Raw genomic sequence first — 16,011 nt, forward strand, 5'->3', positions numbered from 1 at the left:
AGCATTTGTGCACCGCCGCCGTCAGTGTCAGCCAGTTTGCCGTGGCATACGGAGCTCCATCGCAGTCTTTAACACTGGTAGCATGCCGCGACAGCGTGGACGTGAACCGTATGTGCAGTTGACGGACTTTGAGCGAGGGCGTATAGTGGGCATGCGGGAGGCCAGGTGGACGTACCGCCGAATTGCTCAACACGTGGGGCGTGAGGTCTCCACAGTACATCGATGTTGTCGCCAGTGGTCGGCGGAAGGTGCACGTGCCCGTCGACCTGGGACCGGACCGCAGCGACGCACGGATGCACGCCAAGACCGTAGGATCCTACGCAGTGCCGTAGGGCACCGCACCGCCACTTCCCACCAAATTAGGGACACTGTTGCTCCTGGGGTATCGGCGAGGACCATTCGCAACCGTCTCCATGAAGCTGGGCTACGGTCCCGCACACCGTTAGGCCGTCTTCCGCTCACGCCCCAACATCGTGCAGCCCGCCTCCAGTGGTGTCGCGACAGGCGTGAATGGAGGGACGAATGGAGACGTGTCGTCTTCAGCGGTGAGAGTCGCTTCTGCCTTGGTGCCAATGATGGTCGTATGCGTGTTTGGCGCCGTGCAGGTGAGCGCCACAATCAGGACTGCATACGACCGAGGCACACAGGGCCAACACCCGGCATCATGGTGTGGGGAGCGATCTCCTACACTGGCCGTACACCACTGGTGATCGTCGAGGGGACACTGAATAGTGCACGGTACGTCCAAACCGTCATCGAACCCATCGTTCTACCATTCCTAGACCGGCGAGGGAACTTGCTGTTCCAACAGGACAATGCACGTCCGCATGTATCCCGTGCCACCCAACGTGCTCTAGAAGGTGTAAGTCAACTACCCTGGCCAGCAAGATCTCCGGATCTGCCCCCCATTGAGCATGTTTGGGACTGGATGAAGCGTCGTCTCACGCGGTCTGCACGTCCAGCACGAACGCTGGTCCAACTGAGGCGCCAGGTGGAAATGGCATGGCAAGCCGTTCCACAGGACTACATCCAGCATCTCTACGATCGTCTCCATGGGAGAATAGCAGCCTGCATTGCTGCGAAAGGTGGATATACACTGTACTAGTGCCGACATTGTGCATGCTCTGTTGCCTGTGTCTATGTGCCTGTGGTTCTGTCAGTGTGATCATGTGATGTATCTGACCCCAGGAATGTGTCAATAAAGTTTCCCCTTCCTGGGACAATGAATTCACGGTGTTCTTATTTCAATTTCCAGGAGTGTAGGAAAGGTGGGCTTGATAAGTACTAACCATAAAACTCTCTGTTCGGTATTGTGAACGAACACTTATTTTACATCCTAAACTACTTATGTTTACTGCTGAATGTTTAACTATGTTTATGTAAATGGAAATCTACAGGGTGATCCATTGATAGCGACCGGGCCAAATGTCTCACGAAATAAACATCAAACGAAAAAACTAAAAGGAAAGAAACTCGTCTAGCTTGAAGGGGGAAAGCAAATGGCGCTAGGTTGGCCCGCTAGATGGTGCTGCCATAGATCAAACGGGTATCAACTGCGTGTTTTTAAATAGGAACCCCCATTTTTTATTGCATATTCGTGTAGAACGCGAAGAAATATGAATCTTTTAGTTGAGACAATTTTTTGGCTTTGTGATAGATGGCGCTGTAATAGTCGCAAACGCTTAAGTACGTGATATCACGCAACATTCCGCCAGTGCGGACGGTATTTTCTGCGTGATACATTACCCGTGATAAAATGGACCATTTACCAATTGTGGAAAAGGTCGATATCGTGTTGATATATGGCTATTGTGACCAAAATGCCCAACGAACGTGTGCTATGTATGCTGCTCGGTATCCTGGACGACATCATCCAAGTGTCCGGAGCTTTCGCCGGATAGTTACGTTATTTAAGGAAAGAGGAAGTGTTCAGCCACATCTGAAACGTCAACCACGACCTGCAACAAATGATGATGCCCAAGTAGGTGTTTTAGCTGCTGTCGCGGCTAATCCGCACATCAGTACCACACAAATTGCGCGAGAATCGGGAACCTCGAAAACGTCGTTGTTGAGAATGCTACATCAACGATTGCACTCGTACCATATTTATATGAACCAGGAATTGTATGGCGACGTCTTTGTACGCCGTGTACAGTTCTGCCACTGGTCACAAGAGAAACTACGAGACGATGACAAATTTTTTGCACGCGTTCTATTTGACGACGAAGCGTCATTCATCAACAGCGGTAACGTACTACTGGGCCACATAAAATTCACGATGGCTGCGTCAAGTGAAACATCAGTGACCTTGGCGGGTTAATGTATGGTGCGGCATTATGGGAGAAAGGATAATTGGCCCCCATTTTATCGATGGAAATCTAAATGGTGCAATGTATGTTGATTTCCTACTTAATGTTGTACTGATGTTACTACAAGATGTTTCACTGCATGACAGAATGGCGATGTACTTCCAACATGATGGATGTCCGGCACATAGCACGCGTGCGGTTGAAGCGGTATTGAATAGCATATTTCATGACAGGTGGATTGGTCGTCGAAGCACCATACCATGGCCCGCACGTACACCGGATCTGACGTCCCCGGATTTCTTTCTGTGGGGAAATTTGAGGGATATTTGCTATCGTGATCCTCCGACAACGCCTGACAACATGCGTCAGCGCATTGTCAATGCATGTGCGAACATTACGGAAGGCAAACTACTCGCTGTTGAGAGGAATGTCGTTACACGTATTGCCAAATGCATTGAGTTTGACGGAGATAATTTTGAGCATTTATTGCATTAATGTGGTATTTACAGGTAATCACGCTGTAACAGCACGCGTTCTTAGAAATGATAAGTTCAAAATGGTACATGTATCACATTAGAACAACTGAAATAAAATCTTCAAATGTACCCACGTTCTGTATTTTAATTTAGAAAGCCTACCTGTTATCAACTGTTTGTCTAAAATTGTGAGGCATATGTTTGTGACTATTACAGCGCCATCTATCACAAAGTGAAAAAAGTGGTCCAACTAAAACATTCATATTTGTTTACATACTACTCGAATATGTAATGAAAAATGGGGATTCCTGTTTTAAGAAACGCAGTTGATATCGGTTTGACTTATGGCAGCGCTATCTAGCGGGCCAACCATAGCGCCATCTGGTTGTAGTTTTTTCGTTTGACGCTTATTTCGTCAGACATTTGGCCCGGTCACGATCAGTGGACCATCCTGTATATTTCTTTATTCATGATTTGATGCCACATGGCTTGTGTAGTCCTTGACACTTGACACCAGCCCAAAACTAGCGTCAGCAGGCAGATAACTGCAGGAGAAAGATACGTCATAGCTACTAACCAAAGGGCGCCAGCGTATTTATCACTCCTACTCTTGATGGAATACACAAAACACTCACAAATAAAACTGAGACAAACATATTGGAGACAATGCACGATAACAACGCTCCACGAAGGTTGCAATTAGAAAGATGGTACCAAGGCCCTCTAGAAGGTTTATATGCTATATTTCACATAATGAACTACCAAAACATCATACAACGTAGCCGAAAAAGGTATAACATAATAGTACGTTGTAGAAAGGGAGGAAAGAAGGTTTTTGTCACAATATAGTTTGCTTAAATACATTCATTTGGCGACAAAAGACAATCGCAGAGTCGACATCTCGAAAATAAATAAAATTTTATTCCCACTCTCAAAACTGCTTGTATAACTTGTTAAAAAACACATGTTTGTACTTCCTCCTTTCATTGATCAGCTGAAGTATTTCTTCTGTTACCCATGGTTTCTTCGCAGCTACCTTCTTGATACCTATGTTTTCCTTCCCAACTTCGGTGATGGCCCTTTTTAGAGATGTCCATTCCTCTTCAACTGTACTGCCTACTGCGCTATTCCTTTTTGCTGTATCTATAGCGTTAGAGAACTTCAAACGTATCTCGTCATTCCTTAGTACTTCCGTATCCCACTTCTTTGCGTATTGGTTCTTCCTTACTAATGTCTTGAACTTCAGCCTACTCTTCATCACTACTATATTGTGATCTGAGTCTATATCTGCTCCTGAGTACGCCTTACAATCCAGTATCTCATTTCGGAATCTCTGCCTGACCATGATGTAATCTAATTGAAATCTTCCCGTATCTCCCGGCCTTTTCCAAGTATACCTCCTTCTCCTGTGATTCTTGAACAGGGTATTCGCTATTACTAGCTGAAACGTGTTACAGAACTCAATTAGTCTTTCTCGTCTTTCATTCCTTGTCCCAAGCCCATATTCTCCTGTAACCTTTTCTTCTACTCCTTCCCCTACAACTGCATTCCAGTCGCCTATGACTATTAGATTTTCGTCCCCCTTTACATACTGCATTACTCTTTCAGTATCCCCATATACTTTCTCTATCTGTTCATCTTCAGCTTGCGACGTCGGCATGTATACCTGAACTATCGTTGTCGGTGTTGGTCTGCTGTCGATTCTGATTAGAACAACCCGGTCACTGACTGTTCACAGTAACACACCCTCTGCCCTACCTTCGTATTCATAACGAATCCTACACCTGTTATACCATTTTTTGCTGCTGTTGATATTACCCGATACTCATCTGACCAGAAATCCTTGTCTTCCTTCCACTTCACTTCACTGACCCATACTATATCCATATAGAGCCTTTGCATTTCCCTTTTCAGACTTTCTAGTTTCCCTACCACGTTCAAGCTTCTGACATTCGACGCCCCGACTCGTAGAACGTTATCCTTTCGTTGATTATTCAATATTTTTCTCATGGTGACCTCCCCCTTCGCAGTTCCCTCCCGGAGATCCGAATAGGGGACTATTCCGGAATCTTTTGCCAATGGAGAGATCATCATGACACTTCTTCAATTACAGGCCACATGTCCTGTGGATACACGTTACGTTTCTTTAATGCAGTGGTTTCCATTGCCTTCTGCATCCACATGTCGTTGATCATTGCTGGTTCTTCCGCCTTTAGGGGCAATTTCCCACCCCTAGGACAAGAGAGTGCCCAGAACCTCTATCCGCTCCTCCGCCCTCTTTGACAAGGCCGTTGGCAGAATGAGGCTGACTTCTTATACCGGAAGTCATCGGCCGCCAATGCTGATTATTTACCAAAATCTAGGCAGTGTCGGGGATCGAACCCGCGACCGAAGACGTTTTGATTATGAATCAAAGACGCTACCTGTAGACCACGGGTACAATCACTGATGGCATAGAAATACGTAAAACTGTCTACATTATCCGTTTCTCCCTTTTTATAAAGCTGCTTTACTACAGAGTACTTCAGTCGTTCAGGAAACTCACCATTCCTAAAGGAAAAATTACAAAATATGGCTGAATACAGGGTTAACATGTGCAGCACAGTACTTTAATATTCAGCTATGCACTCCATCATATCCATGAAATTCCTTAGTCTTCAGTTATTTAATTATTGATTCAGTCACCCCCTTATCAGTATCACAACAGAGGAGTATTTCAGACATCAATATCGGAAAGGCATTTTCCAAGAGAGTTATATGATCCATGCAGAAACAAAATTAGTATTTAATTCACCAGCAACGCTCAGAAAATGATTGTTTAAGACTGTACACATATCTGACTTATCAGTAACAGAAAATGTTTTACTACGAACTAACTTTATATATCGTCGTCCTTGTGTTGCTCACCAGACACAGCTCTCAAACTAACAATATGGTTTTAGTTTTATCCTGTGAATTAGCTATTCTATTTGCGTACCACATACTCTTTGCCTTCCTAATAACATTTTAAGCACCTTACAGTACTGTTCGTAAAGGGCTACTGTAGCTTGATTGTGACTACTTCTAACAATTTGATATAAGTCCCGCTTTGTTCTATATGATATCCTTACCCCACTAGTCTGCCACCCGGGCTGCCTTTTACTGCTAGTACCCTGTTTAGAACGTTCTAATGGAAAGCAGCACTCAAAGAGCATGGTAAATGTGTTAAAAAAAGCATTATATTTGTCAAATGTTTCACCAATTGCGACATGGTCGCGTATACAAACAGTGATCCAATACTGTCAAATGTTTTTTCTTCCAGTCTCTGATCACAATATCAATTCTTTAGACGATGACCGGTTTCAGTTCGTAATGACCATCCACAGATCTTTTTTACACCATGTCCTAAAGCGATAAGGCCATAAATCTTCATCTATGTTATCTGCTTTATAAACATCCTGCCACTCTTGTTTCTTTACGAGGTTTAAAAAACTCTCTATTGCTGTTGGATTAACTTTCCTACATAGTTCGTAAATATTTGTTTGAATACAAAGGGCTTTTAATGTCATATCTGTGCATCATGGTCTGAAAGGCAATTCACCATTTTACTAACGAAAATGATATCTGTGTTAAATAGACTGAAAAGTGTTGTTTTCAGAGTAACGAAGTATCCAGAAATATACGTCAAAACATATGACTTGCCTGAGAGAAAAATGGTAGTAAGAAACTAATTACCAATAGCCGTGGTGCCAAAACGTAGCCGTGAGCTCCTAACATTTCCTGATGCAAGGCAGCTGTAGTAGTAGAGAACGTGCAGGCAGTGGTAAGGTGCTGGGCCGAAATTAAATGATTAATTTTGGAAAATATTAAAATATTCTGTTACACTCGGTTTCAGAACACAATAAAGAAATTACGAAATCTGAGAAGACGATTGCTTTAACCATTTGCATAAATTCAAAAACATAGATCTGAATACTGAAGTTTTTCTTTTTGAAGATGAAAGTTTGACACTTTTTTCTGAAGTAAGTGAAGAAAATAAATTTAAAAAAAGAAAGAAAAAGCAATTAAATGTTGATAGCCACAGAGACTTAAGGCCACAGCGCAGCAAACTAATGGACCATTAATAAAACCTGAAATTCACTTAAATATGTTTCTATACAGCCAATCTTAGTTCACTGTAACTGTAGATACGTAAAGTTCCTACATTTTACAATTTTTGGTAAACTCCAGCACTAGTAAATAACACATGAAAGCATCAAACTGCACCAGATTTAAATTTCCGCTCTTGACTTCAAATTCAGAAACATGTTCTGAGAGCAGCACTCAATAACTCCCACACCTGGTAACAAATGTGTTCTTCTCCAATCTTAATATTAATGCTTAAAGATGTTATAAGTCTAAAGCTTGCAGAAAATAGTGAATTATCAGAATTTAATAATTACAAGTGAGGCAACTCGCAAGACATTAAATAGTGTTAAGTGCAAATTGCTCAACTTTTACTGATGGTGCCCCACTCAGCCATTAATAGTACGACAGTCATCCACTGTCAAAGTGGACAACGTCATATGAGTCTGCCACTTTCTATAGCTCAGCCTAAGTTTGCAAAACCTTAAATAGTGCGAAACAAGTATGAAATTTATTCCTGTAATATAAAGCGATTGGTGCAAGCAGCTAACCGTACACAAAAATACATAATGTAAAGGTATATTAATTAGAAGTTTAAAATGGTATCTTTAGTTATCAGTACTTGTGCATTCATAACAGCTGAGATAATACTAGTACAAGAAATAACATGAACGGCATCCAGGTCACTTTACATTAGACATTACTTACACCACTGCAATTTACTTAAGTGTTTAATGAAGCGTCCTGAGATATCACATAGACAAACACGCTGCAACCAGGGCACTAAGAACTAGTCTGTCCACATAACCACTCCACATCTCTTTTCGCTGGATCCGAACTCGCTTTGAACATTACAGTTTCCTCTGTAACTACATAAACATCTTGGGGGTATACTACGAGAGCCAGGTAGTAAGACGACTACTCCCATGAGTAGCTTACCACAATGCCGAGAACGTGCCACATTATTCCGGTTGCTGTGGATGTGTTCAACTGGGTGTGAATTCCTAAGGGACCAAACTGCAGAGGTCATCGGTATCTAGACTAGCGCACTACTTTAAAAAAAAAGCACTCCGTATTCAGGCGAGGAAAGGCCTACCGGGACCATCCGACCGCCGTGTCATCCTCAGTGGAGGATGCGGATAGGAGGGGCGTGGGGTCAGCACACCGCTCTCCCAGTCGTTATGATGGTACTCTTGACCGAAGCCGCTACTATTCGATCGAGTAGCTCCTCAATTGGCATCACGAGGCTGAGTGCACCCAGAAAATGGCAACAGCGCATGAAGGCCTAGATGGTCACCCATCCAACTGCCGACCACGCCCAATGGCGCTTAACTTCGGTGATCTCACGGGAACCGGTGTAACCAATGCGGCAAGGCCGTTGCCTTACACACTTTTTAAACTAACTTAAACTAACTTTTGCTAAGTACAACACACCCGCCCTTGCCCGAGGAAGGACTCGAACGTACTCTGGGAGTGGCAGCTCAGTCCGTGACATGGCGCCTAAAATCGCTCAGCCACTCCGCGTGGCAGGTTGCTATGAGTTTATTTATCGACTCTCACTTTTTATTTGTAGTTCACTGTTGCTATTTGCGTTTACATATTATTATTTTGTCATTTGGAGAGAGCTGTTCATGCTAGAAATTGAAGTGCCCAGTAGAAAAATCACAACGTTTCAGACATAGTTTGCTTGTCTGAGTTTAATAGAGTAGTGACAAGAGACGAGACTGCCAGAAACATTTGTGTCATGTATGGGGATAATTCCGTTGCCACAGAACGGCAAGAAAATAGCTTTTTCGTTTTCAGGAGGATCGTTTTAGCATTAATGACTCACTATATTCAGGAAGGCCTTCAGCGTTTGAAGAGGATTGTTTAAACGCATTAATCCACAATGATCCATGTCTTTGCATTCTAGAACTGGTAACTATGATGAACTGTAATCATTTCGCTATCGCGCGACATTTACATGGCTGGTATATGGGTACCGCATGCTCTAAGCCAAAATCGCGAAAATGTGCTGGCGACCCTAAGTGCATCTCTAAGTGCATCTACAACACCTGTCATTCGTGCCTGTATAGTTACTGCTGACGAGAGGTAACCTCCCTATGCTAAGATATGGAAAAGAAGGAATAGTTGAGCCCAAACAAAGCGGCAATTCTCTGTACAAGACCTGCGCACTTCCATAAAAGTTAATGTTGTGCATCTGGTGGAACAGCGACGGTATGGTGTACTAAGAATATGCTACCCCGAGGTGTAACCATTACATCAGACGCAGTCCACGAGCAACGACCAGGAAGACTGCGTGGAATGATGCTACTTCACGATAATGCCTGCCCACTTTCTGCTAGACAGACAAAAAACACTGTACACGAGCTGGGTTGGAAAGTCATTCAGTGCCAACCATATTGACATGTTTCAAATAACTTCCGGGAATTCAGCCAGGTAACACTTTCAGCGACCGCCGATATTTCGGCGGGAGAACACCCCGCCATTTTCAAGGCAAACTGCAACGGACAGGCGGCGTACATGCAAATTTAATACCTCGGTTCTCGGACAGAAGCAGGAAAGATAACACACACACACACACACACACACACACACACACACACACACACACACACACACACACTGAACACTAGTGCCACCAAAGATGACCAAAGTCAGAGCTATCGACAGTGAGACTATGAATCCGCAGGTGAGGCAGCATTGACTCTGTTCCTCTGTTTTTTGACAAGGGAGAGAGCCGGATTCCAAACAGAGTTTAAACAGAAACCTCCATCCCTGTTAACGAGGTTGCTCGCTAATTTAATCTCAACTGCCTCCCTAATAACACTGTCCCAATAGCTGGACGTGCATGCCAATATGTTATTATATAACATGGGGTGACCAGTATCCAAGCAATGTTCGGCAATAGCAGATCTATTTGGCTGCTGTAATCGTGTGTGCCGTTTATGCTCAGTACATCTGTCCTCCGAGGTCCTGATGGTTTGACCAATATATGCCATGCCGCAGCTACAAGGAATACGATATACACCCGCCTTACGCAGTCCAAGATCATCCTTAACGGAACTCAAAAGTGCTCTAATTTTGCATGGAGGTCGGAAAACACATTTCACATCGTATTTCCGTAAAATACGACCGATCTTATTGGACGTGTTTCCTACGTAAGGCAAAAAGGCAGTAGACTTAGGTGTTGACTCAGAATTATCATCAATCACCCGATGTCCAGTTGGTCGATAGCGCAACGCACGTTCAATCTGTCTATCACTATAACCATTTTGACGAAATGTAGCTTCAAGGTGGGACAGCTCAGCTGGCAAAGTCTCAGCGTCAGAAACGACATGTGCCCCGTGTACCAACGTACGAAGTGCCCCTTCACGCTGAGCCGAATGGTGACAACTATTAGCTTGTAAGTACAAGTCGGTGTGAGTACGTTTCCTGTAGACTGCATGTCCCGATGATCCATCATCCTTCCTCCTAACCAACACGTCGAGAAAGGGAAGGCAACCATCCTCTTCCACCTCCATCGTAAAACGAATGTTCGGGTGGATCGAGTTCAGATGTTCTAGAAAGACATTCACATTCTCCCTACCGTGAGGCCAAACAACGAAGGTATCGTCAACAGAGGACAGATGTACTGAGCATAAACGGCACACACGATTACAGCAGCCAAATAGATCTGATATTGCCGAACATTGCTTGGATACTGGTCACCCCATGTTATATAATAACACCGAGATATTGGCATGCACGTCCAGCTATTGGGACAGTGTTATTAGGGAGGCAGTTGAGATTAAATTAGCGAGCAACCTCGTTAACAGGGATGGAGGTTTCTGTTTAAACTCTGTTTGGAATTCGGCTCTCTCCCTTGTCAAAAAACAGAGGAACAGAGTCAATGCTGCCTCACCTGCGGATTCATAGTCTCACTATCGATAGCTCTGACTTTGGTCATCTTTGGTGGCACTAGTGTTCAGTGTGTGTGTGTGTGTGTGTGTGTGTGTGTGTTTTATCTTTCCTGCTTCTGTCCGAGAACCGAGGTATTAAATTTGCATGTACGCCGCCTGTCCGTTGCAGTTTGCCTTGAAAATGGCGGGGTGTTCTCCCGCCGAAATATCGGCGGTCGCTGAAAGTGTTACCTGGCTGAATTCCTGGAAGTTATTTGAAAGTTGTATACGCCAGGAGAAACTCAGGTCTCACATATTGACATGATTTTGCGCCCACAGATATTCATGTTTTTCGCTCTCTATCGAACAGCCTTGTAGGAACATTCTTCCCGGATGAAAATGCGCCCCACACAAGGTTCGATGAGTTTTGCGCCTTAAAACCACGTGACTTTTGCTGTCGCGGAATCGAAAAGTTACCCGAGCACTGGTGAGGAGACTTTAATATCGATGACTAAAGTCTCTGTTATGTGTATCTGTTATGTTTATAAAACTTATGGAAAACAGCTACGATCTTATGCACCAACCCAATAAGATGTATCCAGCATTTCTGTAGAGGAAATTACTTGCGTGCTTGACAGTCACGTCAGAGAAAGCGTTTCCAAGATTTCTTGCGGCCTTGGTGGAGAGAGATTAAAATGCTGCCCTTACCACCGGGCGCTAGGCAATCGATGGAGGAATGACGTCAGCAGACAGTAAATATTTAACGCCCTCGGCAAGTCCGCCACAAAGGGAGGCGACGGCGAATCGGCACGTTGCACAGCCGCCACCGAGCAAAAAGACGAAAAAGTAACGAACGGCCCGTCGTTACCGGCGGATTACGGCTGCGGGCGCGTTCCTTTAGCGGCCGATTGTCGGGAGACGGAATGGCGTCTCGTCTGGGAAGGGGGCGTTGCTCCGGCGGGATTGGAATTTTATTGATGGAGGCACTACTGCGTACTCACACATCTTGCAAGCGGTACTCGTTATCTACAATTTTCGATGTCTGGATTCTAAATCTTTAAATTATATGTCCAACTATTTTGTTAAACAAGCTTGGAGCGTACCCTTTTTCTCCTTGTACCAAATTTTTGTCCCCAGGTTTCGTATAGTACATTCTTGGTTTCCATAAGACTCTGTGATACAAGCGTACAATTACAGAACCTTCTTCTTCAGTCACACATAAACAACCTAGAAGAGTGGGAGCAAACGGAAAGGAACTTCACGGGTTGAGTGTGTGTGTGATTTCGGTTATTACAACACAAATTCGAATATACACAGAACTTGGTAGTAAGCGCCTGCTTATCAGTATGACGTTACACCACGCCTGGCCCGGATGGAAGCTTTAAATCGGTTGCAAAGCCGTTGTATTCTCTATTGAGGCTGGTTGCTCGACAACTGTTGCAACTAGTTCTTGATAGCCAGGAAGTCGGCAATGGAATAGAGTTACTGGTTCCACACGCGACCTGTCGGGGACAGATGTGGTGATACTGCTCGTCAGGAAACAGTACATGTCAAAGTTGACACCACCATACTCGTGACAGGTGACACATAAGGATGCAGATTGCCCGTGACGTACCAGTGCGCCGTCAGTTCCCTCAGTCATACCACTGTGCCTTCACAGTTTCCTCGTCACTATCAGCCGTGACATGAAGTCATTCGCAATGGGTTCTGCCTTATTCACCAATGATGGACATCGATTATCCAGAGTGATGGAGAACAGTACGCTGGCCGTGGTGGACGAGCGGTTCTAGGCACTTCAGTCCGGAACCGCGCGACTGCTACGGTCGCAGGCTCGAATCCTGCCTCGAGCATGGATGTGTGTGATGTCCTTAGGTTAGATAGGTTTAAGTAGTTCTAAGTTCTAGGGGACTGCTGACCTCAGATGCTAAGTCCCATAGTGCTCAGAGCCATATGAACCATTATTTGAATACAGTACGACTTTCGTCAGCAGTCCACGCATCCCGCTCACAGACCACTCCAGCGCCATCGTGTATGTTGTGCTTACAGCAAGCTATACATAAGATGGAATTTCTTCTAGTCCGACTATTGCTAGTCTCCGAACAATGACACAGAATGTTGCAGGGACTACTTAAATTGTTCTCGGATGGAAGGTACAGGTTTCAAGGGTTTACGAAGTGCTTGGTGCATATTGAGGCTATTCCCCCCCACCTCACCCCTTTTAGTGGTGGGATTCCTCCCTCGGGTATGGGTGTGTGTGTTGTCCTTAGCATAAGTTAGTTTAAGTTGGATTAAGTAGTGTATAGGCCTAGGAACCGATGAGCTTGGCAGTTTGGTCCCATAGGATATCACAACTACCCCTTGTTAGTGGTCAGACGTGGCCGACCGGCGACGAAGCCTACGCCTACCCTCATTTTCCAACGCAGTCCAACATCGGGCTACTGCCACGCCTGAATGACCCACAAATATGAAATCTGCACTAGTCGGCAAATATCCAAGTAGAGGCCCACACTGAGGCTCATCTCAGTGAGGTGCTGATACCGCTCTCTCACTCGCGTACTTGGTATCTCCGTATCTTCCAGAGTGACCATTCAACATCTGATGCTTTCACGCCCCTGACATATCCTACCAGGTCTGGTAGTAACACTAAACACAAGTAATCCTAAGTATTCTGGTGTCCGATCTATTTGAAACAGATATTAGCCACTCTGTTTCAAATAACAAATGTTTTTCCACCTGCGCCGTTCTCCAAATCTTCATTTACCTATCCGTCTTTTTTAAACTTTTTGTATGCAGTACTCTTTATCGAAATAAATTCGTTTTTCCGGACTATAGGTCTTCATAATACTCTATAGAGACAAGTGTGTAACAATTTGTGAAAGGGCCTTTCAAGCATATCTTGAAGGTCTGATACCCTGTTGCCTACAGACAATTAGTACAGCTCCGGTCCTTTTTGAAGTTCTACACATTACCACATTCGTCTTTCGTCTGTGTTGTGGCTGAGTGGTAGCAGAATAAGAAGCAACATCTTCCCTTTCGAAATAGTAACTGTCGGATTAAACTTCATAAACTGTGCAGTATTTCAAAAGACCAAGGCCTTTTGCAAGCTGCGCATTAAGCTTTTTTATTCAAATTATGCATAGAGATGCGTTTCGCCTTAATTACAAGGCATCTTCATTGAGTGTTGTGAAATATTACACGATTTCTTCGTTTCTTCATATAGGTTATCGTTTGCACATACACGTCATAAATTTTAAACAGTTCATTGAAGATTTTGTAGTAAATTGCCAAAGTACTTACAGGGCAGCGTCGATTCATTATTTGTAATTAAAACAGCTTTCTTTACTAGGAACACGTGGTGTCTGTTCACTTGGACATGTCGGAAAGAACAGACGCCTCGCATTCATATAACCTAATCGCCTCGATGGGTAATGAGTCCACCATCTTCGTCCGAACTCCTGCAGGAATCTCAAAGTAGAGAGCATGGAGTATATGGACGGGAACTGTAGATAGGTGGCACTGGCTGGGAATGTGGGTCGGCCGAGAAGCGTGCCGAGATAGTACTCGAAATGGCGCGAAGCACCGTGTCCGGGTGCCGGAGTGGTCAACGAAACTGCCTAGTAAGCGGGAGGATCCTGGTTCGAGTGCAGGCCCGGCACATACTTTCGCTCGTCGACGCTGATTCCCCTTGAAGTCACGATGCGACTGACATCAATAGTCCACGCCCTTTCCTTTGCTTTATCCGCCTTCCCTTCTCTGTTTACATCTCGCAGCTTTCTCTCGTGTAGCATCTGGGTGCATAAGTTAAATTTTAAAAAAAAATAATGTGCTGCAGGCAAATTGTGTTTTTCTTTAGAACTACTGCTATTTATATTCAACTGCTGTGAAAATGACCAACTCATGAAAGTTTCTCGTGAAAGTTACCCAGGAAACATATTAGCTACAGAAGCAGAGAGATATACTAACAATGTTGAATGAAGAGAAACTCTTCACCGCTGAGGAACAAGATGCATTCGCGCAAGTGCATCACACTGCCATTAGTACTGCATGTTTGTATGATGCTGCTGTTAGTGTACCGACTAGCGCTATTGTCTTGAGGCAAATTTACTACAAGGATCTGCACTTTGAAGCCGCCTTTAGTCTCAGCTACAAATGAGGTGTGGTATGTGCTGCTGCTCATACTCCTCTCGTCGACATCTATTTTCTCTTATTTTTCTCTCATAGTCACTTCGCGCGATGTAAATGAAATTAATGTCTTCCATTGCTTTCCTTGAAAAGTTAACTTTAGGAATTTCAGCTTACCTCCTCTCTTTTAGCGTATGCTACTAGAGTTTATTAAACAACGCACGCCAAACTAATGAATACCAGACTGAAACGGGACACATCTATTTCCTCTGCTAACCCCACCTCGTAAGACAACCTCGCAAAGACACAAAATTCGAGACATAGTCGAAGGTAGTTGCAAGTCACTTCTTTCACGGCCGAATCGCGCTTCCTGAAGATTGGCTCTGAGCACGAAGGGATTTAACATCTGAGGTCATTAGTCCCCTAGAACTTAGAACTACTTAAACATAACTAACCTAAGGATATCACACACATCCATGCCCGAGGCAGTATTCGAACCTGCGACCTACCGGTCGCGCAGTTCCAGACTGCATCGCCTAGGACCGCACGGCCACACCGGCCGGCTCCTGAGAATTCTTCCAATGAGTCTCTGCCTTGCACCTTTTTTGTACTTTACTTCCACCTTAGGCCGCTCTGGAAGGTTACTTCTACACGTTTTCCTTTTTCGTCATTTATCGCCAAGTAGTTGAGGAACGAGACATTGTCAGTGTATTTATTTACTTCAGTCTTCTGTTATCCCGTGTCCTTCTCCCTCCTCTCTCTCCTTCCCCCCCCCCCCCCCCCGCCCACCACGCCTGTTCTCTATCAATCCTCCCGTCCCTGTCCATCTGCTTCTCTTCTGTTCGTATCTCCACATCGAGCGCGGTAAGGCAGCGGTTAGCACGCTAGGCCTGCGTTCTGGAGGACGACGGTTCCAATCCGAGTCCGACCATCAAGATTTAGATTTTCCGTGATATCCGTAAATCGATCCAGGTAAATGGCGGGACGGTTCGTTGGAAAGGGCACGGCCAATCCTTGAATAATTCCGAGCTTCTGCTCCATCTCTAATGACCTCGATGTTGATGGCACATTTTCTTCTGCCCCCACTTTTCTGTCTCCTCATATCTTCGTTCATCTCCT

Source organism: Schistocerca serialis, chromosome 2 (assembly GCF_023864345.2).
Source record: "Schistocerca serialis cubense isolate TAMUIC-IGC-003099 chromosome 2, iqSchSeri2.2, whole genome shotgun sequence".
NCBI lineage: Eukaryota > Metazoa > Arthropoda > Insecta > Orthoptera > Acrididae > Schistocerca > Schistocerca serialis.